Below are 21,213 nucleotides of genomic sequence, written 5' to 3'. Positions count from 1 at the left end.
GAGTTGCCCTTACTTAAAAAGTGGATAAACCGCCTAGGGTAATTTATTATGCTTCCAGAACTTTAGATGATGCACAAGCAAATTACACCACAACTGAAAAAGAGCTTTTAGATATAGTATTTGCTCTAGATAAGTTTAGGTCTTCTTTGCTTGGTTCTAGAATTGTTCTTTTCACTAACCATGCAGGTTTGAAGTTCTTGTTGAAGAAAGTTTATTTCAAACCAAAGCTTATTCCAAACCAAAGTTGATTAGATGGATGCTCTTACTCCAAGAGTTTGATTTGGAGATATGTGATAGGAGTGCAACACAAAATTTGGTGGCTGACCACTTGAGAAGGATATAGGGAGTTGTTGATATGATGCCTATTAGACATGATTTTCCTGATGAACAACTTTTGAATATTTTTGTTTCTTTCCCCACCCATTGGTTTGCTAACATTGTTAATTATTTGGTTGCATCTGTTTTTCCTCTACTTGCATCTGGAGCTCAAAATGACAAACCTAAGAGTGATGCTAAATATTATGTTTGGGATGATCCCTATTTATGGAGATTTTCTACTGACCAAATTATTAGAAGATGCTTTTCAGATCATGAGATTGAGTCAATCCTCTAGTTTTGTCATTCTTCTATAATGGGCAGCCATCTTGTTATCCAAAGAACAACACGAAAGGTGTTGGACGCAGAATTTTATTGGCCCACTATTTTCAAAGATGTGTGGAGGATTTGCAGCACTTATGAGTAGTGTCAGAGAGCAAGTGGTACCTTTTCTTGGAGACAAGAGATGCCTCAACAACCTATGTTGTTTTGCGAGGTGTTTGATATATGGGGTATTGATTTCATGGGTCATTTTTTCCTATTTCTTTTGGCTTTTACTATATTCTTCTTGTTGTTGATTATGTTTCTAAGTGGGTGGAAGCTAAGGCCACCTAAACTACTGATGTTCGGGTTGTTACTATACTCAAAGCCATTGTTAGTGACCAAGGCACCCACTTCTGCAATAGATTCGTGCAAGCTATGCTCATAGAGTTTCCATATCTTATCACCCCCAATGTAATGAGTAAGCTAAGATTTCAAACAAAGAGATAAAGAGGATTTTGGAGAAGATGGTGCAGCCTAATAGAAAAGATTGGAGTAACAGACTTGAGGAAGCTCTTTTGGCACATAGGACTGCTTACAAGGCACCCATAAGGAAGTCCCCTTATCGGGTTGTCTTTGGTAAAGCATGGCATCTTCCTATAGAGATAGAACATCTTGCATATTAGGCTGTGAAAACTTGTAACTTTGCTCTTGATCAAGCTGGTGGAGAAAGAATGCTCCAATTGAATGAACTCGATGAGATCCGCATAGAAGCCTGTGAAAACTCTAAGTTCTACAAAGATAAGACCAAAAGATTCCATGATAACTTGATTTCTAGAAAGGAATTTTTGGTTGGTCAAAAAGTGTTGTTGTACAACTCTAGGTGAGTGGTAAGCTTCATTCTAGGTGGATTGGTCCTTTTGTGGTTACTAATTTTTTTCCTTACGGTACTATAGAAATAAAAAGTGAATCCACATGTAAGAGCCTCAAGGTTAATGGGCATCGCCTCAAGTCATTCCTCACAAATCCTTCCTTGGTGGATGAAATTGTGGAGGAGGACTCATTGGTTGAACCTACTTTCCTTCCTCCATAAATCAAGGAGTTTTTCTTTCTATCTTTCTCTAATTTTTATTGCACTTGTCCAATCCCATTAATTGACATGTATGTCTGGATATTCGGATTGCGCTACATTGAGACAATGTGTAGTTTAAGTGTATGTGTGTGTGTGTGTGGGGGGGGGGACTGTTGTAGGTTTTAGGTTTTGGTTGATGCATTCTTTTCTTTTCTTTTTAGGTTTTGCTTAGGTTTGCACATTTTCTCTCATACTTTCTTTCACTTAAGTCATGATATCTTGTGGTGTTCATCCATGCATTTCTGTATGTGAAGTTGCTTTTGAGAATTAAGAGGTTGAAACAATTGTGATAGACTTGTCCCTTGTGAGAATTTGAGTCTTAATTCTGGATGGATTGTTGTACGCCATCTAATATTCTTTCATGTGTGATTGCAATCTTGATTACTTGCACTCTAGAACTTGATTTGTTTCTTGTTGATACTTGATATTCACATGCACATATTGAAGTGATTTAGGCATTTCTTTTGAATAAGTCACTTAGCCATATAAGCCTGCCTTAAATGAATTTATCATTTGATAGCCTATTTGAGCCTTTTTACCTATTTCCTTGTTATTTAGCTCATTACAAGCTTATAAGTGAAAAACCATGATTGTCCTAACCTTAGGGAAATTTAGAGCTTTGGAATTGTTTTGAGAATGTGTATTAAGTAAGAAACAGTGCATTGTTCTTCAAATCATGTGCATTCTTGGTTATGTTATCATGGTTGATACAATTGTATACATAAGTATCCATAAAAAATGAAAATAAAAAGAAAAACAACAAAAAGAGAAAAAAAAGTGAATAAAAGGTTCAGTATGACAAACATGATTGAAATTAAAGATTTGGTCTTATTTTGGGGTTGATTTTTACTTACTTTTTACTTATTCCTCATTGCTCCTCTATTCCATTTGGTTTTGGCTACATATCCCATAATTATCCTACCTTGTCCTTGTCTTCATTACAACCTTCAAAAGTCCTTTTGATCTTTATGTGCATGTGCTTATGATGTTGATGTTAGAGGCTTGTCAAGCCTATGGTTGTATTTGTTTTCATGAAGTGCTTTGAGTGTAAATACTTGCAACCTAAGACACATGAGTGTAAACATTTTAGAGAGTATACTTTTGAGGTTCTATCATTGTTGTGACTCGCCTTATGGTTTGATTGGTTTCCTTGCATACTTGAATTTATTGGATGATGTTCATAGATATCTTGATTTGATTCTTTCACTCTTGTGTGTTTGATTTTGCCCATTTCATTGCATTATCTAGATTTCATTATGAAGTATGTAATTTTTTGAGGTGTTTCATTTTCTTTTTGGTGATCTTCTAGCATGACTCACTTTGGTACATATCGGTTAGCATAGCCTTATTTATTGAATTTGCCCTGGAATGCAAAAGGTTAAGTGTGGGGGTATTTGATGAGAAATATATTACACATTGTTCATAACCTTAATTTACCATGATTGATGGTTCTTGGTGTCTAATTGAATTTGTTTCAAAAAGTTTAGTATTTTAGACTTTATTGGACTAATATTCCTTAAATGAGTTAATTTGGGATTATTTTGTCTGATTAAATTTATTATCATTTTCAAATCATAATTGGAATTTTGTGCATTATAGAAGTGGATGGTATATGTTGAAGTGAAAATTATATTTTTAGTTTTGGACTCATTATTTAGGCCCAATTCGGTTTTATGTGTTTTGGAGGGGTTAAATTCAAATTCCCTATTCCAAATACACACACTTTACATTCCATCATTTTGAAACATAAGGCATTTTTCATTTTCCCTCATTTGCTCTGCTAGGGTTTCATACTTCTTCCCCAAATTCGGTTTTGCTCTTCTATTGCCATGGAAGGCTAAATTTACAGTCTAAATTCCTTTGGGAATGTATCACAACTGTACTCTTGAGCTTTTGTTATTAATGCATTTTCGGTTTCTTTATTGTTGATTTCTTTTATCTTATTTCTTAATATGGTTTGCTTAATTCCATTGCTTAGAAACTGGTTTAAGAGTTTATCTTCGATTAGTTTATATATTTTCTAGTGCATGAATGCTTAGTTCGTGTGAATTTGTTATTTGTTTCATGCTTATGCTGATTTTGCTTAGTTAGAGGTTTAGATTTTGGAACTTTGAATTGATTATCGCTTAGTTAATTGATTCTCAACAGATTTAGAAGTTAGTGGTTGGAATCTGAAAATAAACTTTTGAAACCAAGAATTGAGTTGTGAACGAACTAACCAAAGGGATTTAGCCGTTTTATTACATTGCTTATTTACTGTTTATGAAATTGCTTATTATTCTAACCATTCAAAAACAAAAATCATTGTGTGTGTGAGTATAAGGTAATCTTTGCTGGAAAGATAATCCTTTGGAAACGACATAGGAGTCACTTCCTAGTACTATAGTTTTTAATTGTTATAATATTTGTATCGGGTACGGCCTCGATCAAATTACCCATAAACAAAAGGGAAAGTAGAGGCAACCAACATGGTCATTCCGAGGGGAATCAAGAAAAGGCTAGACGAAGCTAAAGGAATTTGGCCCGACCAACTCCATCACGTGCTTTAGGCTTACTGACCAACTCTACATTCCACAATCAGCGAGTCCCATTTCAATCTCACATATGGCACTGAAGTCGTGATCCCGGTGGAAACATGGAGAACTTGGCACATTAATGAGGATGTCAATCCAAACTTAATTAGACACAACCTAGACTAGATTGAGGAAAAGCAAGACTGTGCCCGCATAAGAGAAGCGACCATCAAAAGGAGGACGGTGGGGAAATATTACTCCTCAGCTGGGAACTTTGAAGCCGAAACTTTGGTCCTCCATAGAGTAGACATGGGTTAGGTAAACAAGACTGGCCAAGGCGCTTACAAGTTGGAAGACCTGGCCGGGAATGAGATCCCTCAGACATGGAATGTTGCAATCGTCCGAGTTTTTTATGCTTAAAAATGTAATGTCGACGCCTTTCATGGTCGGACAGTCCCTTGTAACACAAATACGTATATGATAACGACATATTACTCATTTCATGTCTTTATCGCTAGAATTCAGTGCATTATCAATAACCCTCAAAGTGCGGATCATGTCCCCTTTTGATGGTGGTTCAATAAATAACCCAAGGCGCGGACCTTGTCCCCTTCACCGGTAGTCCATTATCAATACCACTCAAGGTGCAAACCATGTCCCCTTTGACAGTGGTTTAATAAATCACCCAAGGCATGGACCTTATCCCCCTTGACCAGTGGTCCAATATAAACATCCCTCAAGGTGTGGACCATGTCCCGCTTTGACGATGGTTTAACAAGTCACCCAAGGCGCGAACCTTGTCCCCATTGACCGGTGGTCAAATATCAACACCCCTCCAGGTGCGAACCATGTCCCCTTTGACAGCGGTTTGGTAAATCACCCAAGGCGTGAACCTTGTCCCCCTTGACTGGTGGTCCACTATCAACCCCCCTCAAACGCATGGTTCATGTCCCCCTTTGATGACAGCCTAATCTGATCACAGAAGGTATGACCCAAATACCCCTTGGTCGGTTTCATGTTCAAAACATTCAACCTGCCTTAGCTCTAGTTTAAAGTGACAGAATAACTATGTCCGAGCACGGGTAATTCCTTAACTGTTTCTATTCAGATTCCATACCTCTATGGTTAACTTGAGCAAGACCAGTTGTTTCGGTCATTATGCTTCAAAATTCAAGTTGTTCCAAGTTCCTTTCGACCAGACTTATCTTTTGTAGATTTTAGTCTCAACTAGTGCTAAAATGCAAAGTCATATAAGACCAAATCCACCCAATATTGTGCTATGTTTCAAATTATGGTTAGAGGGTTAAAGCCGATCACGAAGTTCTCAGTCATTTAAGTAATTTCCATCATAGTTCAGCTGGTCCAGATCCTAGTTAAAGTGTTCGAGTTATCACTAATGTTGACTAAGGTTATCTTATTGAAATTCAAGAAAAGATTCAAGTTAGTTGTTGCTACTATTTCCAATCAAGTTTAAGTTGTTTATGTTCGGATCTGGTGGGCTATTCCCTGCTAAGGTTACCATGTCCATATTTAGGTTCAGTTGTTATCGACTCTAACCGAACGAATATCATAAAGGAAAAATATCGACAATTGAATAAAAACACTTCATTAAAATAACAACTGATTACAACACCTTGCAAAAAATAACCCTATCCACACTACCCCCTTCTACCCGAACCATTAGTTTAATAGTACCACCTGGTTCCTCTAACACTAACTCCCCACAAATGTCGAGGGCCCGGATGTTCATCCAAGTAAAATCCTCGTTTGGGTCGACTAGGCGAACTTAGCTCACAACATTGTCCTAGGATAGATGAGCAGCTTCATTCGTCAAGTCGACCATCTCCTCTTGTTCAACGGCCTTGTCAGCCTTTGAGTCCGGTAGAATACAGGTCGATAAAATGCCGCTCCTAAAGTGTGGTCAGAACACTGCTCTCCACCCGACTAAGGAAGACAACTTCTCTTCGACATATTTGGCCATTGAATCCAGGAGGAGAGAAGACATCCACAATTTCTTTAGCAAGTCGGGCATAGAGGTCTCGTCCAGAACATCTCTTACGGAATGACTTAAGAGGTTATACTCCACCACCTGAAGACGTCGGAAAGTCGAGATTATCCGTCTAGTTCGGGTAGCTGGCTCTTTCCCCTTCGTAGTGGTCTTCTACCCAGCAGCCCTAACTATCTGCACATCGACATCAATAGGGTCTTCGTGCTATGAAGAAGGGCCAGACACAGATCTCCTCGTCGGGTCAACCGTCCACTGAGATGCGAGGAGAATAGGAGCGAGACGAGTACCCTCACTTGTCGTCTGCTAGGTAGATGGAGTATTTGATCATTGACTGAAAGTTGAAGGAAGCCCTAAATGAGAGGAAGTTCGAGCATGCTTACTTGTTGATGCCCTATCTCGTACCCTCCCGAGTGTCTTGGCCAACAGGTGGGTTGATAAGAACAAAAAATACCTAATTTTATATACTTTTCATGGCACTTATCCTATACAAACATTTGAAAACCAACTTAATTCAACACTTTTTAGATAAATTTTGTAGGTTTATATAAATTAATTTCTTATCACCTCTTGTTCAAGTTTTCTTTGAATTTTGTAGGAAATTGAATAAACAAGAATTAATCCAAAAGATATCCAAGAATACAAGCCAAAAGAACAAAAAGAATTGCTAAAGACAAACAAGTTAAGCATGGCATGCTATGTGCTTAGCTTGTAACCAAAATGATGGCTTAGGGTTGAAGAAATGTACTTTACCTTACCTTGAAGAAACCCAAGCTAGATATGCCAAGGAAAATGCATAACTCAAAAGCTTACCTCGATTTGAAGAAATCATGCTAAAAGTGCCAACTAACCAACCAAAATTAATTCAAGAACCATGGGACAAAGGTTGTTTCGGCTTGAAAAAACTTAGGTTCCTTCACCGTGAAGCAACATGCTCAGCAGCCAGGCGTGGACTAAGTAGGCTATGCGCCCCAACCAGCCCCATCAAAACCAACCATGAAAAAAGTTTGGTCAACTCACCAAGCAACTTGCCTATTCTTTACTTGAAGGCCAAGCACATGACCTCATGCATGACCTATGCTCTGGATAGCCAAGTAGGAGGTGTCACCATGCATGTGACCTAGCCCACAATAGGTTGTGCAAGCTAGCTGGCTAAGATGTGACAAGCTGCTAACCCACCAACTTTGGGAGTCCCAACCGCTGGTTCAGGTGCTGAGCAGCCCTAAAGGGGGGCTAAGAGCCCAACAAAATGCCTATAAAAGGCACTCCCATTTCCTTACTTTCACACATTGTAAATACTTTGTAATTTCTTCTTCTTCCTATTTCGGTTCTCTTTTCCTTTAGGCTATTCTTAAGCATGGAAAATGAGATGAAAAAACATGATTTTGTAACCTCACTTGGAACCAAAAGCATCTAATCTTTGGATGGATGGCTAATGCTCCAAAAAGTTGGACTATGGTATAAGTTCTTGTCCTTTTATCTTCTTCTTCATTTATACAAGTTATTATTTTGGTTATATTGATTCTTTAAGAAGTTCTTAATGCGGTTTTAGATTGATCACCTAAAACTTAATTTAAAGATCCAAATATGTTTCTTCTTAAAGTGCTGACAGGTGAACTAAAAATTATAACCTACATCTTAGTTCACTTGCCATATCAAAGCATCTATTTTAAGCAACTTCCATTCGAGGCTAAATAATGTTCACGGAGCCTGAAGTAGGGTGTGACAACCTACTCCGATGAGTGGTAGTTAAATATTGTTTAGTGCATTATACAAGGTTTGAAAATCATCTTTTCCATGCTAGGACACTAGATGAAAGGTTAAGACATGGTGTATAGTTTAACCAAAGTATAACACATAACTTGTATAAATTCTCATGTGGATATTGCTCAAGAAATTATTCCATCATTCTAACCATATTCTCCTCTTGAATTTGTTAATACTTAGTTTCTTTACTTTTCATGTTTATCACTTCATAAAAATACCAAAACAACTTTATTTGTCAAATTCTTACTTTTGATGAAAGATACAAAGTATGAGTACATTTCTATTAGGCAATTCCTTGTGGTTCGACATAACCCTATACTATACTACAATTGAATCTTGAAAAAGGTGCAAGTGTAAAATAGTAAAACTTCAAACTTATAAATTTTATTCGTTGATAGATAATTCCTAAAAACATAAGTTCAAACCAATTCATGGTTTGTAAATTTGTACATCGGAATAACATACAAAAGTGCAATTTAATCAATAAATTGTTACTTGACAATAAAAGAGTGATGAATAATAAATCTAATCGCTAACATTTACTTTCTGTAATTTACTATCTGCAACTAACATTTATTTTTTGTCATGTACTTTTTCGCAACTAACAATTTAGTTATTGTTTTATTCTTTTATTCTTTATATCAACTCTTCATAGGAAGTGGTACGGTAAAATTCTAAATGTATTCTTGTATTCTTTATATTATTCTTTGATACAAAAAGAGACTGACCTTTAAGGTATGGTTAAAAGGAACCCGAAAAGGGAGTAAATAAATATAGTCACCATTCATTCAATATATTGTTCATCACTCAAACTCTAAACTTGCAATTGAAATAAACCTTTCACCATTGGTCTTATGGAGATTACTTCTCATCTCAGCTGGAAAAAAATAGAGAGATTAGGATATGGTAGATAACTACCCGAACATACGCAAACAACCCACTGAGCCTACCTATGTGCTGCTCCAAGACCCGCCCATGGGTGGTTGGCCACCCCTTTAATTTCCACCTGATGAAAAACCTTCTTCCATTTCTTCACTGGCTGGTCAAAAGGGATGACCAAGGCTTACTTGTTCCTTGACTAAAGGCACACCCACCCGTGGTGACCTTGTTTCTCTTAATCGGAATTAGTTTTGTGGGTAACCTAGAACATCCAGAAAAAAGGTTAACCGAGTAGGGATACTCGTTGATCCTACACCAAATGGCGAATGAATAGATAAAGCCTCAAGCATTCGGATCAAGCTGGGAAGGAGCGACCCGAAGATGACCCAGAATAACCACACTTCAATTGTCAAGAGCAAGATGTAATCCGAGCTAACGTGAATAGATGTCGTATATGTAGAAGGCATAATAAATTCCTCCTCAACCTGGAGATCTTGGCAAACCTCTCGTCAGCCTGAGGAGACTTTAGGACAACAGTGTTCCCCAAACTCTCTAAAATGTTCACTATGGTTGATCCTCAGAAGGGAAAAAAACTACTCAATTATAATATCTGCTGGTCCACCCACCAATAGCGATCGCCAGGCCTGTCCAAGACAGAAGGAATGACCATTTGATCACCTTTTGTCGCATATGTTATTTCCATGAAGAACCTACGACCAGATGAAACATCATATCCCGAACTAGAGTTACTACTCACAACCGACAAGCGCCACTCGAGCATAGTTGCTTAGTCAATCAGCATTTCCCTCTATCTCGCCATTCTCTCTCTTTAATTGGCCATTGAGGTTTGGACTAGTAGATAAATCGGCCTCCTCTCAAAGGCCAACCTCATGCGCCGACTTTGTTGGGAAGGGATAATGAAGATAGGTGGAGTCTTGGAAAAAACCTCGACATTACGTGAGCTAAGCTCATGCTCGGCAGAGAAGGGCATTATCTGAAGTGAGAGTATAAAAAAGAAAGAGAAATTACCTAGTAAGTATTTCGAGGAAGATGAAGGTGAATAATTGGTCGGCCCGAGAGCGAGTTCTGCAGCAAGAATTTTCATATGAAGAAATGAGAAAACGTAGAATGACTGAAAGAAAGACCCCCCTTATTTATAGGGACAGCCCAGATTCATCCAACAGTGGACATGGCGACCCACATGGAGGAGTTCTAGAACATTCGAAAAACGACCCAATTCAAAACACATCCTACTCGTCCAGAAATCGATGAAGGGATGTTCTTAGGTTATTTAGTATATATTCAAGCCAATCGCGTCAATAATAAGCATACCATATGTAGAAGAATCTGTACATGTGCACTTTGGTGAATCTTCTCCAAGAAAGAAGAGGGAGGTTGTATGTGATGATGTTTTAGGTGCATTGAAGGATGCATACACAAAGGAATCTGAAGTGGAAAAGGAAGCACAAATTGAAAATAATGAAAATCAAGAATATGACAACATGCCAAAAGTCTAGAAAACGAAAAAGGATCATTCCATCGACAAGGTCATGGGTGATATCTCAAAGGGAATGGTAACCCGAAACTCTATTTGTAATTACTGTATTTTCGTTGCATTGGTTTCTCAAATTGAGCCTAAAGATGTTAATGAGGTCCTTGAAGATGGACATTAGAGTATATCTATGCAAGAAGAGCTAAAACAGTTCGAGCGAAATAATGTGTGGGACTTGATCCTCAAGCCAAAAGATCACCCGATTATTGGTACTAAGTGGGTCATTCATAACAAACTCGATGAATCAGGATTGATCATTCGAAACAAAGCGCGACTAGTGGCTCAAGGATATAATTAAGAGAAAGGTATTAATTATGATGAAACCTATATCCCAGTTGTGAGGTTGGAAGCCATTAGGATGTTACTTGCCTATGCTTCAATAATGAACTTTAAACTATTTCAAATGGATGTTAAAAGTGCATTCTTGAATGGTTTCATTCAATATGAAGTGTATGTTAACCAACCCCCTGGATTTGAAATTTTCAAATATCCTAATCATGTGTTTAAACTTAAGAAGGATCTATACGGATTGAAACAAGCCCTGAGGGCTTGGTATGAGCGTTTAAGTACATTCCTTTTTGGAAAAAAAGATTTGTAAGGGGTAAGGTTGACACAACTCTCTTTATAAAGAAATCTAGTAGTAATATATTGTTAGTTCAAATTTATGTTGACGATATTTTATTTGGTGCCACTAATAATATTCTTTGCGAGGATTTCTCAAATTTGATGAAGGGAGAATTCGAAATGTCAATGATGGGTGAATTGACCATCTTCCTAGGATTACAAATAAAAAAGCTGAGTAGTAGAATCTTTATGCATAAATCAAAATATTACAAGGAGTTATTAAATAAACTTGACCTAGACAAAGCAAAAGAAGCCTATACTCCAATGGCGTCATCATGCTAACTTGATAAAGACGATAAGGATAAATCGGTTGAGGTAACAAAATATTGGGGCATAATTGGCTCTTTACTTTATCTTACATCCGGTTGTCCTGATATAATGTTTAGCATATGTTTATGTGCTAGATATCAATCTAATCCTAAAGAATCTCAACTTACTACTGTAAAACGAATCATGAAATACTTAAAAGGATCATTACCTATGAGACTTTGGTATCCTAGGGATACCTCATCATCCTTGGTAGGATACTCTAATTCCAACTTCGCTGGGTCAATTTGGATTGCAAGAGTACTGGTGGGATGCCACCTTTTAGGTATCTCCCTAGTTTCTTGGCACAACAGAAGCAAGCATGTGTTGTTTTGTCACCCACTAAAATAGAATATATTGTCGTTGGTGTGTATTGCACTTAAATCCTTTAGATGAAGCAAAACTTGAAAGACTATCATCTAAATCTTGATCATATACTGATCAAGTGCGATAACATGTGTCATAAACTTATCAAAGAACCTCATTTTGCATTCATGTACTAAGCATATAGAAATTTGCCATCGAAAAGGTGATTGTGTGATTGAATTTGTAGAGACCTCAAAACAGTTGGCCAATATATTCACCAAGCCCCTTCCTCGGAACACATTCTTTGTTCTAAGAAGAGAACTTGGAATCCTTGATGAATCATATCTAATCTAGCTTGATTTAGGTTCATATATGCTTTAACATGTTTCTCCTATATGCTTGTATGAAAATGAATTTAAATGAATGTTAACATACTTAATTGACTTTCATGATTTTTGTCATATATGATTATAGTTAAATAAGAGATTCTAAGGAAAATATGTCTAGTTAGTATACCTAAGCATCCCTCACTTGAACCAAAATCTATCATTATTGCTAGTCAGCCAATGTTAAAATTGCTTTAAATTAAAAGAGTTATAGGGTCATCAAAAATTTAAAATTACTTTAAATTAATCGATTAAGAGATACTATAATCGATTAAAGTAAGTTCTATTTCATTTTTAAAATACATATTTTTTAAAAATAATCGACTAATAGACATTATAATCGATTAACAGCAGAAATAAAACAATTTTCAGTTCAGTTTAAGTATTTTCAAACTTAGAAACCCTAAACCCCAAAACCGTGTTTTCCCTTCCAAAACTCTTCCAAACTTCATCCTTCCAAAATCCAAAAACTCATAAAACCATGAGAGAAATGGGGAGTTCATCTACCACCAAAAGGTCCACTCATAGAAGAAATCCCCCTTCCTCCCTCATAGTTGCACTGCTTGCTGATTTTGAACAACGTATGAAGGACCGTATAGAATCTGGATTTAAATCCGTAGATAGTTGTGTGATTCAATCTCGAGAACTTTGAAGATTATTCAAAAGCAACAACAAATGTCAGATGCAAAGGTTGCTCAGGTGATCAAATCTCAAGCAAAGTTCCAACAACTTTATGATATTGTAGTTAATATGAATTTAATTGATGAGGATGAGGAAGAAGACCTAATTGCAAATGAATTATTGTGCTCTGAATGGGCCAATCTAATGAAGCAGATGGACACTCCACTATCCCCACCTCCACCTCAAGAGTAGTTTAGCTAAGAAATGCCTAATTTAGATTAAGCTTTAGTGTGTGTGTGTGGTTATATTTCTTCTGGTTATGGTTTGTTGTTGATTCACATTATGACTTAGTATGTTTATGGTTGAACTTGTGCTTGGATTATGTGTTTGCATTATGTGTTTCTCGTTTACTATGATGTTTTAAGTTTTATGAATGGTTGGTTCATTGATATTTCAACTATTCAAATGTAATGATTTGTTAAAACATGCTTACTTCCAACTATAACTGTTAATTTAAGTATGATAAATCGATTAAAATCGGTCTAAAAGTCCCTCTAGATAAGTGGTATTAGGCATGCTAAATCATCTACTGGTCGCCTCTTCCCAACTACATCTGAACGCTTTGGGATTCGTCCGAGTGTTTCGCCTCTTCTGCAAGGTGATGAAGATCCATTGCACGAGTCACCTTTTCTTTTGGATATTCTAGGTGACCCACAGCACAATCTGTATGAAGAGAAGATTGGTCAATGCGGGTGGACATGTCGTCAATCAAAGAACAAGCATGCCTTGTTCTACCCCTATGACTCCTGTTCCAAGAACTGGGAGGTGTGGTTCTACTAGGTCGAGATCTAGGGAGCGACCCATCAGTGGGCTTATGGATCTCGGGGAGAGCGTCATTTCTAGTTTTCCTAGAATGGTAACCTCTACCAGAAATCGGCTAAGAATTTTAGTTATAATTTCAAAAGCCTCGAAGGTCTGGAGATCGAGGGAGCCCGGGTAATGTTAGGTTGCGTTAAAAGTGGCTTCATGGAGTCTAACTCGACCTTTTCAAGGCTGACCAAGATCTTGAGCGCCAGGTTGGTAGGTAATAAGTTGTTGTGCACTTGTGAACCGTAAGTTTTGGTTATGTACTTTGCTTTCTTTCCTTTTCGCAGCTACTATGGCCGACCATATGGAGAAGAATCGACTACTGAGCCAGATTATCCAGCGATCACGGCCAGGAACACAAGCTCAAACGGGGTCGCCACCAATCTCATTCAGCCAGTCTAAGGGGAGTTCGCCTCCTTCAACTCATCGAGAAACTGACCATCCACATGCTCCTTCTTTTCTGACCGATTAGAGAGGGTTGATCCAAGCGGCTCTAGTCATCCCTATGGTCCCAATGACAATCATTCCCGTAACGGATCCTCTACCTGTGCATGGGGCACCTACAAAGCCTAGCATGGACGTCCATCCCTGTGCCATCTTCCAAATGGTAGGGAAGGGAAAGGCTCCAAGTTCGGCGGGTCGGCCCCTAGCAGGATACTCTATTCCTCAGGCGGTCGAGATCAATATGGTGACCGATAAGGAGAAGGTCGTCTTTTATGCATCTTCTATCAGTAACATGATGAGGCAAGTTTGGGCGTCCTTGATCATAGCGGCGTCTATCGCCAAGTACTATGATAGTGAAGGTGCGATAGCCGAACGATTGGAGGGCGAGGCCCTTTAGGCTGTGCAGGACCACTTTTCTACGAAACTGGAGGAGGTGGAGAAGGCTCATGAGGCCAAAGTGAAGGGGTTGGAGGCCTAGATAATGGCGGTTATTCAAAAGTTGTTCGACCTAAACCATCGGCATGAGGAAGTTCGCCTAACGGGAACAGGTCGGTTCCCAAAACGAGATGGCTAGCCTGATGGCGCATTTTGAGGAGGCCAAGGGCGAGATCCATCAGCTCAGTGATAAGCTGAAGTTATCGGATGAGCAAGGGCATGCCGCTCAGGACTCTTGCAACCAAGCCTACGAGGAGATTGCTTGGCTGACCGAGGAGGTGGCTACCCTTAAGTTGGAGAGAGATGGACTGGTAGCGGAATGTTATTATGTTTCTAGCTTGACGGTAGAGGTTTTATACCTTGCATGAGATAATGTCTTTCCCCAAGTTGGTATGGTGCACCCGGCGAGGACTAGTCTTGGACATGCATAAATGCATATGTCCAAGATGGGGAGTTACTGCCAGATGAGGAAGGCTCCATTGTCAAGCTGCTAATCCTGGGAAAGGGGGGAGGCCTGAATGCTTTGTAAAAACTTCATAGGAGTTTGTGTAATTTCCCCATCTTAATGAATTTATCTTTTTCATATTTTGCTTGTCTTCCTTTACTTTCTGTATGTGGGAAGCTTAATTAACAATCCGGAATCGGTAAAATATTCTTGATCAAAAATGACTCTAATAATAAGTCCATTTCAATAATTCTGATAACGAATGTAAGTTTGACTAGTCTTTATATTTCAAATAACAGCTAGAGACCAAATATAATGTTGGTCGGGTTTAACCCTTCTAATAACAGCGTGAAATAGTGGTAGTTGGAAGTGGAGTATCCCGAAAATGAGTGTCATCTTGGTCGGGGTTGGCCTTATGTGACTTGTCACTTTTAGAAGGGGTTAGCCCGAAACTTGAATAAGATGACTTTGACCGGAAGTATTAATAACACAAGTAATTGAACCTTGAATTTGAATAAGGTAATCTTCGTCGGGGATAATCCAGAGAACTCGAATATAAACAAGATAACCTTGACTAGTAGAACCAATAACATTGACCTTGATCGGAAATAGAAATAATTGTCCCTGAATCTGAACAAGGTAATGTTGACGAGGAGAAGTGATAACAAATATAGTTGAAATTGGATTTAGTGATACTTCCAGCACTAAACTTGAGTCTGAGTAAGCTGAGTAGCCTGGATGTGAATCCGACCAATGGGAACTAGGTTCACTCTTTGGACGATTAGTTGACTGCCGTCAAAGGGAGATATGGGCCACACCTTTTAGGGGTACTGATGTTGAAACAATGATCAAGGGGGACAAGGTTCGCGCCTTGGGTGAGTTATTTGACCACCATCAAAGGGAATGTGGGCCATGCCTTTGAGGGGTAGTGAAGTTGAACGACCGGTCAAGGGGGACAAGGTTCGCGCCTTGGGTAAGTTATTGACCACCGTCAAATGGGGCATGGGTCACGCCTTTGAGGGGTATTGAAGTTGGACCACCGGTCAAGGGGGACAAGGTCTGCGCCTTGGGTGAGTTATTTGACCACCGTCAAAGGAGGGCATGGGCCACGCCTTTGAGGGGGAGTGAAGTTGAACAACCGGTCAAGGGGGACAAGGTCTGCACCTTGGTTGAGTTATTTGACCGCCATCAAAGGGGGACATGGGCCACGCCTTTGAGGGGTATTGAAGTTGGACCACCGATCAAGGGGGACAAGGTTTGTGCCTCAGGTGAGTTATTTGACTGCCATCAAAGGGGGACATGGGTCACGCCTTTGAGGGGTATTGAAGTTAAACTAGGTTCCTATGATAAGACATGAAATGAATAATACCTCGTTACCATATATATTTTTTGTGATACAAAAGGTTGTCCGACCACGAGTAGGTTGATATTACATTTTCAGACATGAAAAGAAAAACTTGGGGGCCTTGATACTTGGGACGGTGCATGATTATACCACAAAATTTCTCTGTTGTAAGCATTCAATATTGGCAGCTTGGGGGGAGCTTGGACAAAGGGGCCAAACAATCCTTTGGATTACGAACTTCTTGCGCAAACTGGGAACTCCTTACATGCAGGATTGTGAGATTGGGGGTGGGGCTCTCCTTTGCCATCCTAACGATCCATCTCTACCATGTGCACTCCCTTCATTCTTTTTTTTTGGGGGTGGCCCTCATCTCGAACTATACATACCTAGACGTTGGGAGAAAGAAACTTTATGCATAGATGTGGTGTGGAGACTACAGCTTCAAGATGGTTGAGTGTTGGGCGGCCCAGAATGGTGTTGTAGGCTGAGTTGTAGTTAATAACCAGGAATTTGGCCTGGATTGTTCTACTAAGGGGTTAGTCGTCGATGGTTAACCAAACATCCACGTAGCCCCATGGGGTTATACCCTGGTCGGTGAACCCTACCAACTGCCCATCGTAATGTAGTAGGTCCCGATCTCTTAGCTCCATCTTCTAAAACAAATCCTACAATATGATATCTGTCGAACTTCCTAGGTCAACGAAGAGTTTGCTGACCTTGTTTTTATTTAACTTTGTGATGATGACCAAGGGGTCATCATGCTCTCAGACGATGCCATCATAATCATGATCGTCAAAGGAGATGAGAGGAGCATGCCTATTGACTTGAGTGTTTTTTGCAGTCACTTGCATGACCTCCCACACATATCGTTTCTGGGCCTAACTGGAAGTGTCGCCTACAGCAAATGATGTTAATATCAATCAGGCTTATTTGCCTATGGTTGTTTGGACAGTATCGATCTGTCTGACCCTTGTTTTGGGGACGTCCCTGCTGGGGTCCTAAAGGAGAACGTCTCCTCAAAGGTCTATGTTGACGTGATGTGGGTGACCATCTTTGTTGTGCAATCCCGACAATGAATCGTTGTATGTGGTCGGCCTGTATCAAGTCTTCAATCGTATCTTGCAATTGGGTGTAGTCGTCTATCATGTGGCCAAACATGTTGTGGTACTCACAATACTTTGATCGATCTTGTAGCCCCACCTTGTTGTTTGGATTAGGTTTGGGAAGCTGAACTAGATGAGTGGCTATGACTTCCTATAAAATTCTAGAGCGGCTAGCATTCAAAGGGGTTTAGGTCGTGTATTTAGGTTTACGGGGTATTCTTGGGAGGTTATTTCTTGGGTGGTCATGGAATTTTGGTCGTTTGGTTTCCCGTGAGGGGTTGTGTGTATGGTTCTCGATGGCTGACCGAGCAGAGTGGGTTTCCTCTAGGTTAATGAATTACTGGGCTTTGGAGCAGAGATCTTCCATAGTAAGTTCGGTGTACTTAGCTAGCTTGGTTCGAAAGAGGTCGTCTTTCAGACCCATGACCAGTACGTGAACCGCCACGTTGGGGCTTAAGGTGCGAACTTTCATAGCCTCAGCATTGAATATGTCTAGATATGTGTGTATGCATTCATGTGGGCCTTGTCGAATCTCGAATAATGTGTAGGAGGATCTTGGTTGCTCCTTACTAGCTATAAAGCGGACATTGAACGTGTTGGCCAAGGTGGACCACCGATCGATGCTGCTTGGTGGTAACCGAGTGAACCATTGGAGAGTAGTACGTTTAAGAGTGAGCAGGAAGGCTCAGCATATGATGGGGTTTGTTGCACCGTGGAAGAGCTTGGATGCCTCGAAAGTGTCGAGGTGATCTTGAGGATCGGAGGTGCCATCGTATTGGACGATGTTGGCTAGGCGAACCAAGTGTTTTGGTAGGTGGTAGGACATGATATCATCAGTGAAAGGGTGTTTAGCTCCACAAGCATGATGTTCGAAAAGGTTGGTGTGTTGTGTGGTCTTTGTTTCTGCGGGTTTCTTGTAGTTAAGGTGGGACTCGGCGGTAGACTCGGCGGTATGTGCTTGGGTAACTAGTCGTGAGGGTCAGTAACTTGATTCTTGTTTAGATTTGCGGAGTTCCTCTAGCATATCGACATGCTCCTGGATTATTTTTTTCCGCCTTTCCGTGATTTGCAAGAGTTGTTGGGTGGATGGAGGTTGTTCTAGTGTAGTGTGATAGCTTCAGCTACCTTGTTGCGATGGTTATATCTGGGATGGGGGATTGATGGAAGGTGTGTGGTGGTTGGGAGGTATGTTTGTAGGTGCTGGTTTGATTTGACTGGTAGGGTTTGCTTGGTTTCTGGTGGTCACCATGGTGTAGGTATGCCACAGATGATGCCAATGTTCTTTTACGGATGAACAAGTTTGGTCGGACTGGAGGTTCGAATAAGACTTCTTCAATATTCGGGTTGGAGTTCTTCTGGAATGTGGATGAAGGTAGACTTGGACCCACTGTTGAAGGTACCTAAAAAGGTTCTCCGACGATCAAGTCAGTAAGACTAGAGAGGTAATATGTGGGAGCAATAAATAAGATATGGGATGTAGTAGAGAGTAATAATGACAAGTGATGAGTTCTAAGTGATACTTCCTGTCAGGGAGACCCATATTTAAAGTGGTTGAGTTGGATGACGTGGCCCTTAAGGGTACTATTGGCATGGTCGACCATCCTGGCTTGTCGGGGGCTGCTTTTCCCATGTCAAACGGCTTTGGCAAGACCGTACCTTGTGCATAGTTGACTTGTAGCCTGTGACAGGTGTAGTAGCCGTATTGCAGTATGTCCTTGTCGTATTGGTAGGGGGTAGGTGAGATAGCAGGTGGTGTGACAACGCACTGTTGGCGGCATGTTAGACGGGGAGTGATCCCGACCCCGACCTAGGATGTCTGACCCAAGGAGAACGACTCCGGCCAAACCCTTTAATTAGTTATATTCAGTCTTTGCTCAACTAGAGAGGAGGTCATCCTGAACAGTTAAGACATCCAAATGACCAGGATGGAATAGACTCTATAAACTTAGACAACATGTTAGAATCTATGACAAAGCATTATCAATTCTTATATGTAAAAAAATTATACTTTTTTTCTACTCTTTTTTTAATTCCTTTAAACCACATAAATTCTCTTCCATTGAGTCAAACATGTTCGTGAAACTCTTCACCAGCAAGAAACGCACTTTTACTGAGAGGAACAGGAACCCAAAAAGGATGATTAAGAATAATTCTAACCGGTTAATCTATGCGCTCGTTAGCTAACAAAAAATCTTAGATTAATTTTATGGAGATCTCCTGAGTTTAAGTGAAATTATATAAATCATTTCTCACTTTTCTACACCTATACAAACATTCCTTAGTTTTTATACTTTCATTACATTGATCACTCCTGCATGATAAATAAGTGTAATATTTTAAACAAAAAATGTGATAAATACAATTAAGTTAAACAGAACATGATATATTGTGAGGAAAAATCCAAATAATATACAAATCAATGTATCTCTATTACTTTTTGTTATAAAATGCATCAACAATTCTAAAGAGATATTGTTTAAATTGCTCTAATACTATATCGTAACTAACCAAAAATAATAAAGAGGTATCGACTCATATATTATTTGGACTTGTCTCAATAACATACCATGTTTTATTTAACTTAATTGCATTTATCATATTTTTTGTTTAAAAAATTACACTTATTTCTCATGCAGTGATAGTCAGTGTAATGAAAATATATAAAAATTAGAGGATTTGTGTAGGTATAGAAAAGTGATGGGTGTTTTATGTAATAGTGTCAGTGTAATTTATTCAAAATCTTATCTACAATATTATTATCTGTTAAATACAATAAATCACTAAAAACATAAAATACAATTTTATATTTTCAATCTTTGTTTTTAATTTAACCACAACTATTTTTTATAGATAATATTAGTGGAGTCTAAAATACTTTCTGTGCAATAAGGTTAGTTCTCACAATGAAGTTTAAAGAAAAAGTTGTTACCAAATATCCTAAGAGTATTGCTTAAGGAATGTAAAAGAAGAAATATAGTATTTGAAAACTAAGTTTAACCTTTTTCTAGATGATAAAACATCATTTTCAAAAACAATATTTTATTTTTCTTTCACATAAACAATACATTTCAGACACTTGTCAACATTTCCCTAAATGAATAGTAAACTAAATATATCTAAATTGGAAGGTGAACCTTTCTTTCTTAAATCCTTTTCATTCCCTAATATAACTTTTTTGTGATGTAAATTTCATAACTACAAGTGTAAAAAGGTATTATTAGAACATGTGATTGAGGAATTTATTTGCCGACCAAATTCAGCAATCTAATTAAAAGTTTATCAAATGAGTGTAAGCTTAGCGATCCAACACGTACACCAGCCTGGAAGAACAAACCCCTGACAAATGGCATGTTCTAAGGAACAATTATGAGTAATAACTAATAAGGCAGTAACAATGATCATGACCAACATTCATTCTTTTTAGTTGTAATATTTAATATTAAATTATTCCAAGAGATTTAAGAGGTACATCATATTGAATATTTTCAGAAAATATTCTTTGAGGATGTGTGTAGCTCCTAAAATCTAATCATTTACTATAGCTTTGGAAATACATTTTTTTACTAAATTTTCTAACTTAGAAGAAAGTAGTATATATAAAAATATTTTATTTATTAATGATTAATTTATGGTGAAATATGTAATTTTTTGTAAGTAGAATGTATATCATTACATGAATCGAATATGTCTAAATTTTTTATGCACATGGGTGTTGGGCTAATGGCAGAGACATTACCTTTCAAGGGAAAACCATAGTTTAATCTTTAAACAACAAGAGTATTAGACTATTAGTGTGGCGAGAAAATTACTTGACTACACTTATAGAGTTAGTTTTAACTTTTAACTTACAGGAATGAACTACGGATACTCAAGAAAAAATATTTGTTTATTTTGGGAAATACATTTT

The sequence above is a fragment of the Lupinus angustifolius genome, unplaced genomic scaffold (assembly GCF_001865875.1).
Source record: "Lupinus angustifolius cultivar Tanjil unplaced genomic scaffold, LupAngTanjil_v1.0 Scaffold_1_148, whole genome shotgun sequence".
NCBI lineage: Eukaryota > Viridiplantae > Streptophyta > Magnoliopsida > Fabales > Fabaceae > Lupinus > Lupinus angustifolius.
This window is presented reverse-complemented; position numbering follows the sequence as displayed.